Source organism: Typopeltis vanoorti, chromosome 12 (assembly GCF_054136105.1).
Source record: "Typopeltis vanoorti isolate ZY-2024b chromosome 12, IOZ_Tvanoo_1.0, whole genome shotgun sequence".
NCBI lineage: Eukaryota > Metazoa > Arthropoda > Arachnida > Uropygi > Thelyphonidae > Typopeltis > Typopeltis vanoorti.
In genome coordinates, this window is record NC_143560.1 from 109005667 (window position 1) to 109024262 (window position 18596).

Here is an 18596-nt window from a genome sequence, read left to right on the forward strand (position 1 = left end):
AACGTGCAAAAATTATAATATGATTATAAATTCAATTAAAACAAAGAATGAAAATTGGAAGACACCCAAAAGATATATAGATGACAATCAGGAAAACCATTGAACATTAATAGTTTTAATTACTTAGGAGCATATTTCACTTCAAATTAAAATGAATAGCAACAATAAAACACAGACTCTCCTAGCGTGGTCATTGATGAATAAACTTAACAAAATTTGGAAAAACAACAAAATTCCTAAACCTCTAAAAATAAAATTATAAGAAAATATGATACTACCAACAGCTCTCTACGGAGTAGAAACTTGGACCTGAAAAAGCAAGCACAGAGGAAACTGTTGGCATTTGAAATTAAATGCTTCAGGAAAATCAACAGAACTCGTTGAACAGAACATAAGACTAATGCAGAAATGCGGTAAGATTTAAATATCCCTAACTTAACAATTCCTAACACAGTTATAAAGCATAAACTCCCTTGGTTTAGTCGCATTGTGTGAATGGAACCGTGCAGACTTCCTCGCCTGGTATTTGAGGACACCATGGAGGGTACAAAACCCATGGTTTTTTACCCTCCATGGGTTTTGTACAAAATCCAAGATTAACATTGCATAAAGTTCTTAGAATTTCACTTTCAAAGTTATTTGAAAGTGAAATGTTATTTCAAAGTTTTATAAAAGAGCATACTTTGGACAGGAAACGATAGAAAGCTCTTATCCACGTCGAACTCAAAACGTCTTTACGGAAGATAAGAATTTTAATAAAAAAATGTATATAGCAAATGGAAAATAAAGTTTGATATAGCAATATCTTAACAACAGACGTAGTGAAAAATGCAAATTTCATAAAAAAAAAAAAAAAACAGCTTATTTGAATACTAGGCAAGCGCGTAAAAAATTACTGAATATTACAAGTTTCTAATTGGACCGCATCCGTATGTGACATGACCATGTTATTAAAGTGGCTGGTACGCCGTACCGTCAAGTACCCTCCCCCCGTAGAAAAGCACTGATTTGGTCTTTAATTTAATAATAATAATAATCCGCAGTATGAACCTGCCAAGTATTCTTGGCTTTTGAAATCTTAATTTTAGATTAAGGTGGTCAGATCTCTCTCTCTCTCTCTCTTTTTACTGTGTGTAAACTCTTCTGCCCGCTGGTTTGCCTGATGCCACCCATAAGCCACCAGGTAACTCATCTTCTGTTCAAAAGTTCGGATAAAAAAAACTGTAATGTGAGAGAGTTTGTCCAATGTGATGTGTGTGGGAAGTATGCATTCCTGAATGAGGCTGGAGTTTGGATTGAAAGTGATAGTGGTGGGAGAATGTGCAGAAAGTGTAAGCAAAGTGAAGAGTTGAAGTATGTGTCAGGTTGTGAGACAGTTATGGTTGAAGAAAGCCAGAATGTGAGTGAAAATAGTGGCTTGATAGGGAATTGCGATGTGCAAGATAGCAATGAGAGTGGTGATCAAAGAAAGAGTGAAAGCAACTATACGGAGAGAGAAAATGGTTTTAATGATAAAAAAATGAGGAATTATTTGTAGGAAGTGAGATCGCTAGGTTGCGCGCAGTGATACAAAATGCACAGCGGCAATTAGAGTACCTGCAAAACTCTTTCCAGAGTGATTCGGCTAACGTAAATAAACAAGTGTTTGAAAGGAAAAATAAGTGTAAGAGTGGGAGAGTTTCTGAAATGAAGGAAAAAGTGTTGTATGGTGACCCGTTATTAAGAGGAGTGATAGATGGGAGTTTAACTAAATCGTACTTACCGGGTGCGAAATTTAAGGATGTAAGTGAGAGTATTAGAGCGCAAAAACAGTGGGTGAAAGAATTGATAGTTGTGGCGGGTACGAATGAATTGAAAGGAGATACATTTTTTATGAGAGAGGTCTTGAAAGTATTGTTAAAGGTAGCGAAAGAAAAGAGTGATAGAGTTAGAATGGTGAGTCTGTTTCCGCGGTATGACAGAGAGGAGTATAGAAGGAGGGCCATAATCTCAAATTACATTATGTGGAGGTTATGCAGACGGTGTGGTGTCGAATTCGTGGACATGTGGAATGAGTTTGATGGACAAAAGATTTATGCAAGATGGGTGGCCTGCATTTGAATGGATTTGGTGCGCGGAGACTGGAAAAAGTGTTGCTTAATGAAGTGAAAATGGATGTGCAGAACCAGGGAAACTAGAACTACCAAGGAGGGGGGGGAGTGGATATGCGGACATCACTGAGACAGTTGAGTGTAAGAATGTATAAAATGTACCCGAGCCAGTACTAAGGACAAAAAATGGGAATGGGATATTTAGAATAACACATCAAGATAGGGGTGGGACAAAGTGATCACTGCACATTTCATGTATACTAATGGCAGGAGTATTAGGAACAAGAAGGAAGAATTTTTGGCCTTGATTGGCTCTTCCTGGCCTTAGGTTATTGACATTAGTGAAACATGGCTGATGGAAGATGCTATAGTTAGTGGGATAGAATTTGTAGGTTATAGTGTGTTTAGTAGGGACAAAGGGAATAAAATGGGGGGAGGGGTGTTATTGATGATAGCTGATGAACTGCAGCCAAGGAGAATTGAAGTTATCGCAGGATAGTGAAAAGAGCTCATTTGAGGCTATTTGGTGTGAGATTGAGACTGGCAGAATAAAATATACAGTTGGGTGCTGCTATAGACCAGATGATGGAATAGATGGTGGAGATAGTATGCATAAACAAATTGATGAAATGAGTGGAAGGAGAGTAATTATTATGGGGGATTTTCAACTATGGTAACATTGATTGGAAGGAGAGGACACATGTGAGGAAGGAAATGGATTTTATTCAATTATTAAGGAATAACTATCTGAGACAGCATGTAATTGAAAATACTAGGGGTGTGAGAGTGCTTGACCAGGTAATATCATCTCAGAATTTGACTGTAATGAATATGACCATGTTGCCACCTATTGGTGAGTGTGATCATAAAGTCTTGACCTAGGAGTGGCTAAAGGTATGGAATTTTCGATTAAGACAGGGTATATGTGGATTTACCGTGCTGGCAAGTATGACAAGCTTAGGAGATTGCTTGGATCAGTGCCATGGCATGTACAACTGCAAGGGCTGGATGTCGATAGAGCATGGGAAGTGGTCAAGGAGCATTTACAGGAGGTTATGGCTGATTGTATACCTAGGGTCCGAATAGTAAAACAAGTAGGGGTTAAATGGATGAATAACACCATTAAGCTTGAGCTGCAAAAAAAGAAACAACTCTGGAGGGAATTTAAAGAAAGGGGTGACCTGCAGGCACATGAACGTTATAAAGTGCAGGCCAGAAGTGTAAAAAAAAAGTGTGGTAAAAAAAAAGCAAAAGCGGAGTATGAAAGGAAACTAGCTATGCAAGCTAAAGAGAATCCCAAACAGTTCTTGCAATATGCTGCAAGCAAGACAAAAACTGTACACGGCAAAATGATTTTAAGGAATGCGATGGTAAGGGGGTCACCGAATCAGTCGATATAGTGGAGTTACTGAGCGAGCACTTTGCAAAATATATCATCCAGGTGGTGACATTGAAAAAATGAACGAACCATTAGTTTATACCGGAATTGTGATGAATAAAGTGGAGGTGACTAGTCTATTACAGAACCTTAATATGAATACATCTGTGGGATTGGATGATATACCGGCACGGGTCTTGCGTGAAGTGGCTAAGGAATTATCAGTGCCCATGACCACGTTGTTTAATCTGAGTCTCGAGTTTGATTTAGTCCCAAAGGTGTGGAAAGAGGGGAAAATAGTTTCACTGCATAAAGGAGGATCCAAGACTACGGTTGCAAATTACCGACCAATCAGCATATCAGGAGTCGTTGTCAAGGTCTTGGAGAAAGTAGTCAAGGGAAAAATACAGGAATGGATTGATGAAAATGAGATACTGTACAGGGGACAGCATGGCTTTGTGAAGGGTAGGTCATGCCTCAGTAACTTGCTCAGGTTTTATAACACAGTGACAGCTGAACTGGATAAGGGTAATCGGTTTACAATGATACTGCTGGACCTTGCTAAGGCATTTGACAGGATACCACATGGAATTCTAATATGTAAACTACAACATATGGGAATGGATATAGGGTTGGTGAGATGGATAGGAGGGTGGTTGATGGAGAGATATCAAAGAGTAGTTTATTCAGGAGTAGAGTCCAAAAGATGGCCTGTGACTAGGTGGTGTGCTGCAGGGATCTGTTCTTGGACCACTGCTGTTTAATTTGTTCATTAACGATATAGGGAAGGATCTAAGAGGAACAGTTCATTTGTTCGCTGATGATGCAAAGTTGGGTAGGGCGATAGTGAATGCAGAAGATGTCAAAATCTTGCAGGATGACTTAGATAGATAGATTGGAGTTCTGGGCTAAGGAGAATGGATGTCAATTTAATGTGTCAAAATGTAAGGTTATGCATTTGGGGTGAAAAGATTAGCAGCAGTATACCACATTGGTGGAACTGTACTCCAGGAGATTGATGAGGCCAGGCCCTTGGGACTGTTGGTGGATAGGGAGATGAAGTTTAGGGGGCACATTGCAAAAGTAGCTAAATCAGCTCATCAAGTCACTTGGTTGTTGAAAAATACCTTGATGAGCAGAGACAAGCAGGTTATTGTACCTCTGTACCGAGCCTTGATAAGACCTCATCTCGACTACTGTGCCCAGATTTGGTCACCTAGGTTCCTTCTTGATGGGGAGGTGGAGAGGATCCAGAGGCGAGTGACTAAATTGATAGCGGGTCTATAGAATGAACCATATGAGAACAGGTTGAAGATTTGTGGGTTGCAGAAATTAGTTGATATGCGGAAAAGGGGAGATATGATTGAGACATTCAAATTGCTAAAGGGTTTCTATAGGATTAATTAAGAGGATATTTTTGAGATCAGGACTGGTGGTGGGAGAACTAGGGGACACCTATGGAAGCTGGGAAAGAGTGTGGTTAGCAGGGATGTTAGAGCTGGGTTCTTTACTTTTAGAGTGGTAAATGAGTAGAATAAGCTGCCAGAGTCTGTTGTGGGTGCTATGACGGTGAGTGAGTTTAAGGCAAGGTATGATAGATACTGTGAGAATGTCATATAGTTGTGTGGACATGATATTTAGGGCCTCCCTCGATGAGTCTAAGGACTCCCTGGAGTCTCCCGTAATAATAATAATAATAATAAAGGTTATTCGCATCCTAGACGGAATTCTTATCCAGATTTTTATAAAAGTATATAAAATATTATTTAATTTTTAATACTGTCTCATTAAATCAACTGAATCTATACTGATTCATGCCAACCACAAATCTTTCCAAAGAGCATCGTCGAAATCGACTAAGTTACGGAGGCTCCTGTCTGTAAGGTTAAAGACTGACGAAATCAGCCTTTTTTTATGATAACAGCTAATTATTCATGATATCAATGTGGTTACTCTCTCTCTCTCTCTCTCTCTCTCTCTCTCTGTCTCTCTCTCTCTCTCTCTTTCTTCCGCACTTCCTCCAGCATATCAACAGGAATGACCTTAAGCCGATTGTTCTAATCGAACCCCTGAAGCAAGAAAATTGAAATAAAACTTTGGAAGAATTTGTTGAATGAAAAGCAAACTATAATTAGTTTCTCTCCTCCTTTTTTTTAAAATAAAAGTATATAAAATATTATTTAATTTTTAATACTGTCTCATTAAATCAACTGAATCTATATTGATTCATGCCAACCACAAATCTTTCATTGTTACAGGTGATCAGAATTCAATGTGTAAAATTATACATACAGACAAGCTACCGTGCTAATGCACTTACTTTACACGTCGAATGCTGATCACCTGTAACAAGCAGAAAACATATAACACACACATATTGGGATATAAGCTACCGTACATCAAGATACACTATAGTGGCCTACATCCTTGTTCTTCAACCTGTGGTAATTTCCTGGCGGTCCGCCAAAAATTTCTTCGTCTCTCATAAGCAACGCTTCAGCCACGTATATCAAAATTTCTAAACTCTAAGCAGCAGCAGATGTCGCACTAACTAAAAATTGTAATTTTATAGCATTGGATTTAATAAATAAAATACTATCTACATTGGTTTATGTTTCTGTCTTAGACGTCAGCCGGTCCTCGAAATTTTACTCCTATTCTCCCCGGTCCGCAGGTGTAAAAAGGTTGAAGAACGCTGGCCTACAGCATTACTCCTGTAGTAAACAGTGAACTCTAGCCTGACTTCTCACGAAGAAAAAATTAAATAATCACAATAATACTTGAATACGTAAATAAGCGAAATTGGTTCTGGTTAGGGTTTAATTCTCTAGGGTCTGTTATTTCTTTTTTTTTTTTTTTTTTTTTTTTTTAGGCCCCATTCTTCTGTTGTCCTATTCCTAGATGTTATATAGGTTGCAGATGGGCCTTTCATTCCTGTTGGAATTGGAGCCTGTGAGAGAGATTAGTATCTCACATTTATTTGAATTCAACCACAAAGATTGGTGCTTTTTGGTAGGAAATACACATTTAACGCCAGCAGTAGATTGTTAGTTGAAGAAAAAGCAGGTGCTGCGTTTCAGTCTCCTATAAATAAATTTTTGAGGTATGTAGAAAATTAATAAAAAATAATCCTCTAACGTCTCTCTAATTACTCAAAGAGAGTAGGCGGAGTTCCTTCAACCCTTAACTTTTTTTTTTTACTAAAGGATTGAAACAACAATAAAAAAATCTCGTAGTTCATTACACATATTGATATTGCAATCGCACCATAATTTATATACACCTGGAATTTTAAGGCCTTTAGCTAAAACATTAGCTAAAGTCCTTAAAAAATATAATATCAGGACGTTCTTCACTACACTTCCTAAAATCCGTTCTCTAATCAGCCATTCAAAGCCTACTCGTCACAACCTAAAATATCCAGGTGTATATAAATTATGATGCGATTGCAATATCCCTTATTTTGGACAAACTAACAAATCTATTGAACAACGTATAGAAGAGCATAAGAAAGACATCTCTTACAAACGATCTCATGCAACTGCGTTATCCAGTCATGTTCTTTTTTCAAATAATCCTAATGATGATCAACAAAGCCACTCCGTTTGCTGGGATAGATCAGAAAATGTCTTTCGCTGTGATGATGAGTTTGAGAGGAAAATTGTAGAATCAAGGGAAATCCTGCTGAACCCTGTCCACTTAAACAAATTTTGAGTTATAACATCCCGGATAGCCATGCTGCAGTTATTCAATATTGGCGTTCACGTGACCCAGCACGCACAGTTGCAATAAACAATGGCACGCCTGTTAGAACAACTTGAAAAAATACAACGTTTTTTATGTATCAATTATGTGTGTGGCAATTTTTACCTGTAATTTCCAGTTTGTTTAGATACTTCAATGTTTATTACTATTCTTTTCCTTTAAGAATACCTGAGGAAGGCTGTTATAAGCCGAAACTAGTCGTATTATTCTTATTAAAATTTTTATAAGTTATCACGGTTTTTAGTCATTAAATCTATGTTTTTAATATATATATATATATATATATATATATAAAATAGTCATTTTCCTGTGCGAAGGCGCAACGATCGCTAGTCAATTACCGGTATTTAGAAGTTGTCAACTTAATGTATAACCGATATTGATTACATTAAGTAGTGTATAATGAAGTGATTAAATTGCTAAGAAGAACAAATTTATTAGTGCTTACCTTAGATAGTTGTAATTTGCAGTACATAAAAGTTCCAAATAGTGAAAATAGAAAGAACCAACGATGAACAAAAGGGAAGCGAATTACAGAAGGTTAGTGTCTTGAAATATTTGTTGATATTGCAAAATTTTCAGTAGTAAATATTTTACGAATAACAGAGCACATTTAACATTTCTTTCTGGAGAACTTGTATTTCTGGTAGCTGATAACCATTTTTTAGTTCTGTGCTCACTTCCGCAGATGTTTCAGTCTATTGCTAATAAATACTTATAATTACTCAAACACTCTATCTGCGCTTTAAATAGCATATCATATTTGAACCAGAGCACGTCTACTCTTCATACGAAGACTCCATTTTCAATGAAATGTACTTCGTTGTTTTACTTGCCGACGTAAACTTTTACCCTGAACCAATTTCGTGCTATTTTTCTCTCTTGACGTTTCTCGAAGATGGTCACGAAAAAGGTTTAGCATTTTTCAGTCGAAGCATATAATGATTGCCAACAATATATGCCACATCTTACAGCTCAGAATTATAGGCTACAATCTCCATACGCCAAAATAAATGAAAAAATATATATATAAATAGAATTATAAATTCTTCTTACCTAAAGTCTTTTTTTCCCTTTTTTTTTAATAGACAAAATTCAATCTAGCATGATGCATACTAACTTTTAAAATCCACAGGAATATTGTAAAACGCCCTTCAAAATAAAATAAATGTTATATTATCCTAATTTTGTTTCATTAGAAGTCGGAAATTCTTTCTTAAGTCAATGTCATGGTTACTATCTCGATCTTGATAGCTTTATGAGATTTAAGGTATTTACTGCTGCCAGGTATCTACTATATAAATGTTTCGTAACATTTCACACACATGACTTAAAAGTAGCATTTTCACAAATGATTGTAACGCATTTAATATTCACTTACCGTGTTTTTTGATGCATCCGTATGAAACTTTCCACAATGAGTGATGCACACACGTGTATTCACAGAGTACGATATACAAGTGAGCAACCGGTTCTTTGAAACTTGTAGCACCTGTGTCGGTTCAGACGTGTATGTACTCCCGACACCACCAGTTACATTGGCCTTGGCCGACGCTGAATTCCGTTCACCTTGTATTCCCTCAAGGAGGACGGCTAAGAGGCAACAAAGGTTTGTTTCACCTACAGTCAAATGAGCATATCGGATGCGCATCCCTGAGGCAACTAAATAGAAGTTGTGTAATGGTTAATGCGCCATTGCACAACTTTTCAAGCTTTTGAAGCATGAAGGTATGTTCAAGTGTGCCCAATTGCTCAAGTGATTAGAAATAATCGCGAATGATATCAAAAAGGGAATTTAGTAGTAGCTTATATTAGCTATAATATGAAAGTTAAAAAAAATAAAACTTTAATATTTGAATATATGTTAATTTTAAATAGAAATAGTTTGAGTAAAACGTTTTTTTTTTTTTCTTCTTTCCACTGCATATGGTATGTATGTGAATACCACTGGAATTTTAAAACAAACAAAAAAAATTAATAAGGATTTAGCATTTCAGTATTTAAATTGACAAATGGCATCGAAAGCACTGATTCCTATTCCTTGCGCTCAGACATCACTCACAAAAATCGAAGTTGGCACTTAAGGAAATGAAAAAAAATGTTCTCCTCCCGAGATTATTTTTAAATATGTACAATAATTCTCAGATATTGACAATTTGAAAATGATAAAACTAGCTTCTTTACAAGCATTCAACAGTAGACTACAAACTGGCCAGACCAGTCGAACAGTACCCTGAAAACTGAAATGTATTATACACTGTATTGCAAAATAATGCAGACATTTTTCCAATGTAGCACACCAAGGCTAAAAAATAAGAGGTACGCACTAAATAATTTTAGTTGACAAGGCAGGAAATGGAAAACGTTTTAGTGTGAACCGACTTTCATTGAAGTGAAGTGCTATCATAAGCCGCCTTATTAGTCATCGGACGTTTCATGCAATTGCAGCACATTGAGAGACTTTGAGATCAGTTGTGCAGGTGACCTTAAGAGATGGAAACTTGATAGTGAAAAGAAATTCAGGAAACATTAAATCAGACTATGGTACTGACAAAAGGATTGATTAAAGAGTGCAAAAGATTATGCATTCCTGGTTGAGAGAATTAAATGGGCTCTCTTCTAGAAGTTTAAGGCGTCTAAAGTTGTAAAAGTTGAGCCAGAAGATTTTTTCCCTCGGTTTCTATAACAGAGCTATTGTGCAGGCAGATTAACAATGTTCGGGTTCGGTTGCATGGGACAGAGCTGGCTGTGACAGAAGAGTAGACGGATTAATACATTATGGACGGTGATCATTTAGAATATACACTTGAAATCCAATATATAGTATCGACAAATGCTCTTTGGTTGGAAAGACTGGGCTCACATCCTGCAAAAAACACGCGAAAAATCTTTATATGGACTTTTGAACCGCAGGTGAGTTAGACAGTCTCATACGGTGATGGAAAGTTTGTTTTCCCTCCTGGAAATCGGATTTTTCATCCAGAAGTCAGACAAAGCTGCTAGCAGAAAACACACACACACATCCAGTTTTACATTAAAAAAAAAAAAAAGAAGAAGAAGTTAGAAATATGACTAAACACCTCATTCTAGTAAAATTATGGTCACGGAGGAAATGAAATGAACGGATCGGTAAGGCACCAGTGATGATTGAATGACGATTGATATCCCTTTTAAAGTTAGATTCCCGAGTCTGTTAAATATGCGTTAGATTAGCTGTTGTATCTGAAAAAAAAAAAAAAAAAGTTAAAATAATATTAGTTTTCAAGTACGGAAACGAAAGCTTATTACTTAAAAATTATATATCAGTTTCTTAAATACAGGTATAATTTATGCATTAAAATTTTACATAAAAGGTTTGAAACTATTGCAGACAGAAAGCTGAGACTATCCAAAACAGTTATTAAATGCAATATCGAGAGCTTAAATAACAGTACAACAATAATCATATTAATGAATGCAATAGAAGAAATAGGAACGAATCAAAGCGTTCGATTAGGATGTAGCCTTCTCCACCGTTATTTTATATATATATTCGTGGCCTATTACGATTCGAAACTAGAAATCCCACTGAATAGGTCGGTCAATCCTATTCCAGGAGTGTCCTATGTCTGGAGATGCGTGTATTCACGGGGCTGGTTTGCCTGTTCTGGGAGACGAAAAACCCATGCTTCCTGGAGAAAATAAAAACTCAACCTCCGTATGAAACCAGCTAACTCACCCTTGGTCGAAAGAGACCAGATAAAGGTTCCTGACGGGAATCGAACCAAGTCTTTCCGACCAAAGGACTTCGTCTATATTGGCTGAGCTACGGAGGCTCTATTAAATTATATATGTACATACTCACATGCACACACACACATCTCAATGTGAGGCGCCTGTTCATGGTGAAGGGGACCTCTCGGCCTCTTTCTCTTTGCTTTACGTATTCTTCGCTGTACTTCTCTTGAGTCTTTTTTACTGTCCTACCTTCCAGACACTGGGATCGAACGCCTTGTTGCCGTATTTGCTGTGTGGTGCGATCCGCGGACATTCGGAAAGGTAGATCCTAGTAGTCTTGCACTACTCTGGCTTCTGCTTCGGCAAGATGGGCGGTCCTGGATGGCCCGGCCATGATCAATCGGCTAATGGGCTTGCCTGCAAGAGTCAGTGGTGTTGCAGTAAGTCTCCTTCCTCATGTCCAAGGATAGAACCCAATGCTTGCTATGGTGCTCATATAGTGTCCGTGGAAACCCTGGCGTTCCACTTCCGAAATGTCATTGCTTGCTGGAGATTAGGCATTCATGTGTGACTCCATGGTGGTTGGGGTGTTCTGGCGCTGAACCAAAACTAAGTCAACTAAATCCTTCATTCTCAATCGTTTCAGGAGCCTTAACAAAGCCGTAACCAAGTATTGATACTATTGATACACCTTTCGACAACAGAAACGAGAAACAAAATACATGTGATTCCAGTATAAATGCACCAGTTTTTATAATCATCAATGCTACAGATGAAAAGCCAATAGGGAAAATGTCACCCTTCTTCATTTAAAAGGGTATAGAAAGGCTGGCAGGTTCTCTTAAAACAGTAAAGAAACTACGTTCTGGCGATGTCCTCGTAGAAACATCGTGTAAACAACATTCTGAAAAACTACTCAGAGCATCATTAATGGGCTTTACCAATGACAGTTACACTCCATAAAACACTTAGTTCCTGTATGGTGATCTCAGAGTGGGATCTCCTAGATGTCCCTCATGAGGAGATATGTTCAGAGCTGAGAGATCAGAGGTGATAGGTATGATGCTCAACATGATCCGTAGTGATGGTCACTGGTTCCAACCAGAAGCATCATCCTTAAATTTGATACTCCCAAGCCTCCGACATCTGTTAAAGCATGATGCCTCAATTGTCCTGTTCGACTGTACACCCCTAATCCACTAAGATGCTTCAAATGTCAGAAATACGGACATGCCCACATTGCATGTTGTGGCTCTGCCACCTCTGCCCAATGTGCCCAATATTGCTCTGGCAAGAAAGCTAAATGTGTAAACTGTCAGCGAGATCACCCAGCATACCGCCCGTTTGTCATTTTCCACCTCTGACATGCATGCCAGAAGTGGAAAGATGACAAACGATCGTGACAATGTGTACTGTTGAGTGCATTAATCGCACGATGTACGGCCTTCCTCCGAAAATGATTCCATTCGATGAGAACCTTATGACAAAAATTATGGCAAGGTTATCAAAGATAAACCATCCGACTCTTCCACAGAAAAAAATGGCTACTTCAGTATCCACTGAAAGCTACTAGAACTTATTCGAAGATCCTGACACATCCGATGATGTATTGCATATTTTCCAGAGGAAGAGAGAGAGACACTGGTCGTCCACATTTCCCAAAATTTAATGGAAATATAAACCTAATAAGGGCAAGTTCTTACCTTCTGGAAACTAGACAAATCTCCAAAGCTTGAACAATAGAAAAATTTTTACAATGGAACTGTCGTGGGTTTCACCAGAATATCGATATCAAGCACCTGCTGCAGAAAACATTTAAAACCAGTGAGGATCCTACCATCAGGAATATCACTATTGTGCAAATTGGATCCAAGATTGTTTTTGACTCTGACTTTTCATATGACACGGTTTGGCCCAAGCATGTCATATGAAACGTACGTTATATGACATGCGTCACCCCAACCATGGAGGTGGTTTGATATGGTGGAGTAGCCATTCTTGTGGGCAGTCATACCCCTCATTCCATCATGTTCAGCTTAATAGTGCTCTGGAAGCGGTAACGATTCACCTATCTATGGGGTATCTAATTACAGTATACTCAGTATATTTACCACCAAGTTCTGAACTAAATGAGACGGAACTCGATAATCTCGTAATGCAACTGCCTCGGCCCGTACTCCCAATGGGTGGAGTACGTGTTGGCGCCATCTGTGGGCCATCGCCAACACGAATAGACGAGGTCGTATCATTGAGCGAATGCTCGATAACCATAACCTCTCCCTTATTAATACCAGAGCAATGCCTTCTTCCACATGCCTACCCGTTCTTATTCTGCAACCGATCTTACAATATGCTCCTATGCCGTTTTTCCACTGCTCACATGGGATGTTGATGAAAACATATATGGAAGCGATAATGTCTCTCTTATCAGTACTATGCGGTCAGAGGAACCATCTCCTACCCGGATGCATGTCGAAAATGGACCAGGCTGACTGGAATACAATTTCCCATCTTGCGAAATTTAATACTGAAGCAGTCAGCCAAGCACTTATTAATGAAGCAGTGAAGCATGTAACAGACTATATTGTCCATGCAATAATTCTAAAAACATCATTCCGATTTCCACTCTATCCAAAGTCTATCCACATCCAGCTTGATGAAGTGTTTCAACTCTTGCACAAAATAAATATTTCTATGCTCGGTTGTGTTGGATTCCCAGCCACATTGAAATTAAGGGATATGACATCACAGATGCAGCTGCTAGATCAGCTCATACTTTCTCGACCTACTGTTTGACGGTCCCTTATACTGACTACACACAGGTTATAAAACCAAAGTTAATGACAATACTCATGGCAGGAAGCACTGACGAACAAATTACATGAGATTAAGCTTGACATTAAGCACTGGCAGTCTAGTCAACGTAGGAACAGAAGAGAGGAAGTTGTTCTTGCTAGGATCCACATAGGTCACAGTCATCTCACACATTCTTATTTACTGAGGGCTGATGATCCACTCGTGTGTGGGAAATGCAACACTCGTCTTACCATTAGTTGTATTCTGGTGGAGTGCGAGCGCTTCGCACAAGAGAGAAATTACATTTTTACTTATCTGGCCGAGTCCTATACACTCAGCCAGATGTTATCAGGCTCAGACAGATTGCACGACGTTTTAGATTTTTAAAAAACGTTAATTTATTCAAAGACGTTTGATTATGGATTTATATATACGTAGATACCGCATTGTAAATACTAAACTTTGTACGCCCGTTACTTACTCATTTATGTTACAATAACTTTGTACATATATTTTATACTATTCACTATTTTATCTCCTTGTAACTATTTATTTACCTATCGACACCCTGTGTACTGCTGTAACCCGCGTCATGGCGCAGTATGACCTTTGCTCTCTTTGCGCTATAAAACCTCAAATCAATCAACCAATCTGATGAGGAAATGGAAATCTGTAGTAAATCCAGGAATAAATGTCAATCAGCATACAACAGCAAACACAGTACTTTTTGCAACTTCTGGAATAAGTATTCCACAGGAACTAAAATAATAATTGAAAACAAATTCTAGAAAAAGAAACTTTCAATGCTTATCCTTGGATATTGAGAATGAGGTAGACAATAAATTAAACCATTTCCAAGCCAGCTCTGATGCTATAAGACGAATAATAAAATACAAAACCAGAAATTAAACATAATTAAAATTTTATACGGTTCAATGCCAATGCTATTGTATGGTTCTGAAAATTGTACAGAGAGAGAAAAGAAGGATGCAAGTAGACTACAAATGGCTGAAGTTAAATTTCTTGGAGCAGTTGAAAGATGTACGAGAATGTATACAATAGGAAATTACAAAATAAGAAATTCTATTTTATCATTTATTGCACTTACAAGGAATGGAGGACGACTAATAAATGATAAAATAAAATAAATGAAGACTACTAAAAGAGGGGAAAAAAATTATGTGACCTCCATGAATGGTAAATCTATAGTACATTAGTACCGTGGATGAGATAAGGGATTTTTTTTTCTATTGTAAGTTCATTTATTTATTGTATTTTTTATTTCTTTTTTCATAATCTGGAAACCTGCTCTAGCGATCAAACATGGAACTTTTTTCAAGGCACTTAATGAGCCGGTGGTAGTCTCGCACCGGGCAACGCAATTCATCTCCCAACTGATGACAATTACAAAACATCCATATCCATGGTAGGATTCGAACCGCCTGCTGGGTGGAGAACGAATACGCTAACCACTCTGTCTATCAGGCCAGCAATTAAATAAAACTGAGGAAAAAGAGATATAGGAAGCCCTGAAAAAAACAATGAAAGTATAATCCTTGGGATGCTGGAAGGTACCAGATTGATAGAGTTGTGAACCATGGATCTGTTTCGTTCCTAGAAAAGGAAAACTATGAGTTTTATGAATGCTATAAATCACGTTTAAACTATTTTGTCAAATATCCACCATAATATATCATGGTGGATATTTGACTATATATTAAGTGGTAATTTGGGTAAGACAAATTTGTAATCGTCATTTACGGTTCTTATTTGGTTAAAAGCATATGATAGTTGCCTTGACTTGGTATGCTCTATCCCCCCCCCCCCAAAAAAAAAAAAAAAACTCACTTGCAAGGAACAAGGAAAGTTCCTACTCATTTGTTATTTGCCCATCACGAAAATTTGAAAAAAAAATTATCAATACGGTATATAACAAGGAAAAACGGTGTTCAATTAACAAAGCCAAGGTAGTTGTAAGCAAAGTTGTCAAGGGTAACAAGTATTTCAAAACAAACTCGAATTCATGTAATAAAGGACAATGGAATTAAATATTCTTACATGTACTCCAGATGATTTAGCATATAAGGTAACGCTACTGTGAAATGCAGTCAAGGATGAATATACCAATCATCTAATGAAATTGAAATAAAGGACAGCTTTGATTAACCTTAACAGCGTTAGCATTCTTATAAATAATATTTTCTTTTCTACTCTTAATATTCTGCCATTGTATATCTTACTGCTCGTCCCTACGGTGATTTTCCACAATTTTCTTTAAGTACTTTATGCAATGATGTGTTGCTTAAAAATATTTAAAAAAAAAGAAGTCGGAAACGCATATTAGAAACTGCATGTGGGAAAGTAAGGAAATGCAATTTTTTTTAATAAAATAAGTATCTCAGTCCCACTGCCAACTGCTCTTATGTATATATCCAAGGTATGATAGCTGATGTCATGTGACTTACCCAATAGACCTTGATTAAAGTTATAGTTTTGCATGCTAAGTGAATGATGGGCTCTACAGTATTTAATATGGACTCCTTGTGCAAGTTGTTGAAGTAAGATATAACTCAGAATCATCTTCTCCCAAGACATTAGTATTTTTATTATATCGAGCTAGCTCGCGGGTTCGAATCCTGCTGCAGGCATGGATATTTGTAATTGTCTTTAGGTGGGAGATAAACTTCATCGCTGGTATTGGAGGTCTGAAGTGGCTTGAAAAAGTTCCATGTTTGGTCTCTAGAGCAGGATTTTCGAAAATTACAAAAAGAAAAAAAAAAAAAAAAAAAGACAAAAAAAATCCTTAGTCCACACATCGAGTTCTCACTCTACTGTCAAACGCAATGGAGTGAGAATCCTTATTGTCCTATTATTTCGGCACACTCAGTGTTGGAAATGTATTTCTCTTTTAATTACACGGTAAGCGATTTAATTACCTCTTTTTGTTTGGATACTCTGGAACGAGGAACGAGTGTTTGTTTTCGAATATTTGTGAAGTAATTCTCAATAATGCCGAAGAAAATGTGTGCGCTTGCACAATAGTAGAATATCACTATTGTCCAACGAGGTTCTTAACATTTATTTCCAGATAAAAGCATTAAGTGAAAGTGAACTTATTCATGAATTCAGATCTGAAAATGCTCAAATTGGCAGAAGAGATCGATCAGATGGAAAGGAAGATTAAGAAGTAATTTTGGTGAAATGTTTGCTGTGGAAGAATATCTATTATAACATTGCTATGTATCAGATAGTTTCAGAATGTGAAGAAGGTGGATGTCTTAGTTGTTGTTTCGGCCAAAATTTCAAACTAATGCAGTCGGTTGCGCTAAATTAATGGTCTCCAAATAATGAGCTAGGGTTTTTTGAATTTGTTCGTAGCCTGCTGTCATTAACGATTTCCTGAAGTAATTAATTGGCTATTCTTTTGCTGTAGTGGTTGGGTTTGCAATTTAAGAATACCAAATAATCGATGCTACCCTTTGGTTGGAAAAAACTTAAGTTGGAAACCTGATGCGAAGAATGTTTCAAATGAAGGCAAATTAGCAATCTAATAGGCGGTGGTAGGGTTTTCCATCTCACAAACAGACAAACCAGCCATGAGAATACATGCAATTTGCAGACAGATATATTCAATATGCATAAAACCTCATCCTAAGAAATTAATGTTAGGAAATATAAGGATAGTAATTAGCTAGCCGTGGGCATGGTGGTAACTATGATGAAATAATTATATTACAATGTAACTTGGATCTGTTTTCCGAATGCGAAGATATGAAATAGGAAGATATAGTAATTGAAATAAATTTATTACAGAACTATTTCTGCAATACCTTTTTTTTTTTTTTGACACAATATGGAGTGCTATGAGGATACGAACAGCGACTTCTAGCAACAAACCTGATTTATGTTAGTCAAATTACTTAACCTAATTTGTGAATGGAAAAAAAACTATATATAAATAATATTAACACTCAACGTTACCGTAATTATCCCAAGCATACAAAAATGCGTTCGTTCCTCGGTTGCACTGTATCCAGCTGATGATGTTTTCCTTTCTTATTACAATTGCATGTTACCTTCCTAACAAGCATGGCACTTGACCATATGCAAAACACAAAATTCGTCATTCTTCACATTTTTTTTTCCTGTTTTGTAGTACGAAGAAATAGAGGTGTGAACAAAGAAATCAATTTCCATAAGAATTCCATATCTGAGTGATTTTGCTTTTATTTTGCTATGCCAGAATCACCATGTCTTTATTTTATTTGAGGTGTCATTCCACTTTATAATTTTATTAGAGTGAGTATTTTACTCGGTCTCCCCCCCCGCCTCTCTCTCTCTCTTCCAAAGGTTTTTTTATCTCCTCCTTCACATGTTCTTTCAACCATCTGATTGTGTGCACGTGTGTAAATGTTGCTCTCCTAACCTCCAACATGTTTGTTTGTTCCTGAAACTATGGATTTCATGCTTATGAAACCAGGGCAACAGGTAAGCCTATTATTTATGTCTATGCAATTTTCCACTTCTCTTTTGTTATGTTAATCATTATATGATATAACCGTAATAAGACTAGCAATATGACCAGACTTTCGTTAGATTATCTTAGCACTGTTGAATCAGCCCCATCACTGTTTTTTCATATGCTAATTCTTTTAAAGTGTTAGACGTTCAGGATAATTAATGGTCATTTTTCTCCGTGCTTTCTCATATACCAAATTTAACGATCAGTGAAATGCTAATGCGGTACGATCGACAAGGAAGCACGATGATTTCCAGTGTCCTGATTTCGTCTTTAAATTAGCCTCTTCAGCTGTAAAAGAAGATACAATAAAGCAATTGGCCGTATGATA

The 18596-nt window shown here is 37.2% G+C and overlaps 1 protein-coding gene across 2 annotated transcripts in view; it reads right to left on the minus strand.

The window, feature by feature from the left end:
• Positions 1 to 8847, minus strand: part of LOC150101128 (DGAT1/2-independent enzyme synthesizing storage lipids-like) — a 178860-nt gene extending 170013 nt beyond the window's left edge. The window contains exons 1-2 of one of the 2 annotated variants that reach the window (XM_090401210.1): positions 8615 to 8847; positions 8290 to 8385 (exon numbers count right to left, since the gene is read on the minus strand). The gene's annotated coding sequence lies outside the window, so the exon portion shown is untranslated. The remainder of the gene's footprint in view (positions 1 to 8289; positions 8386 to 8614) is intronic. The other variant, XM_090401209.1, reaches the window with a different exon arrangement.
• Between the last annotated feature and the right edge of the window lie 9749 nt (positions 8848 to 18596).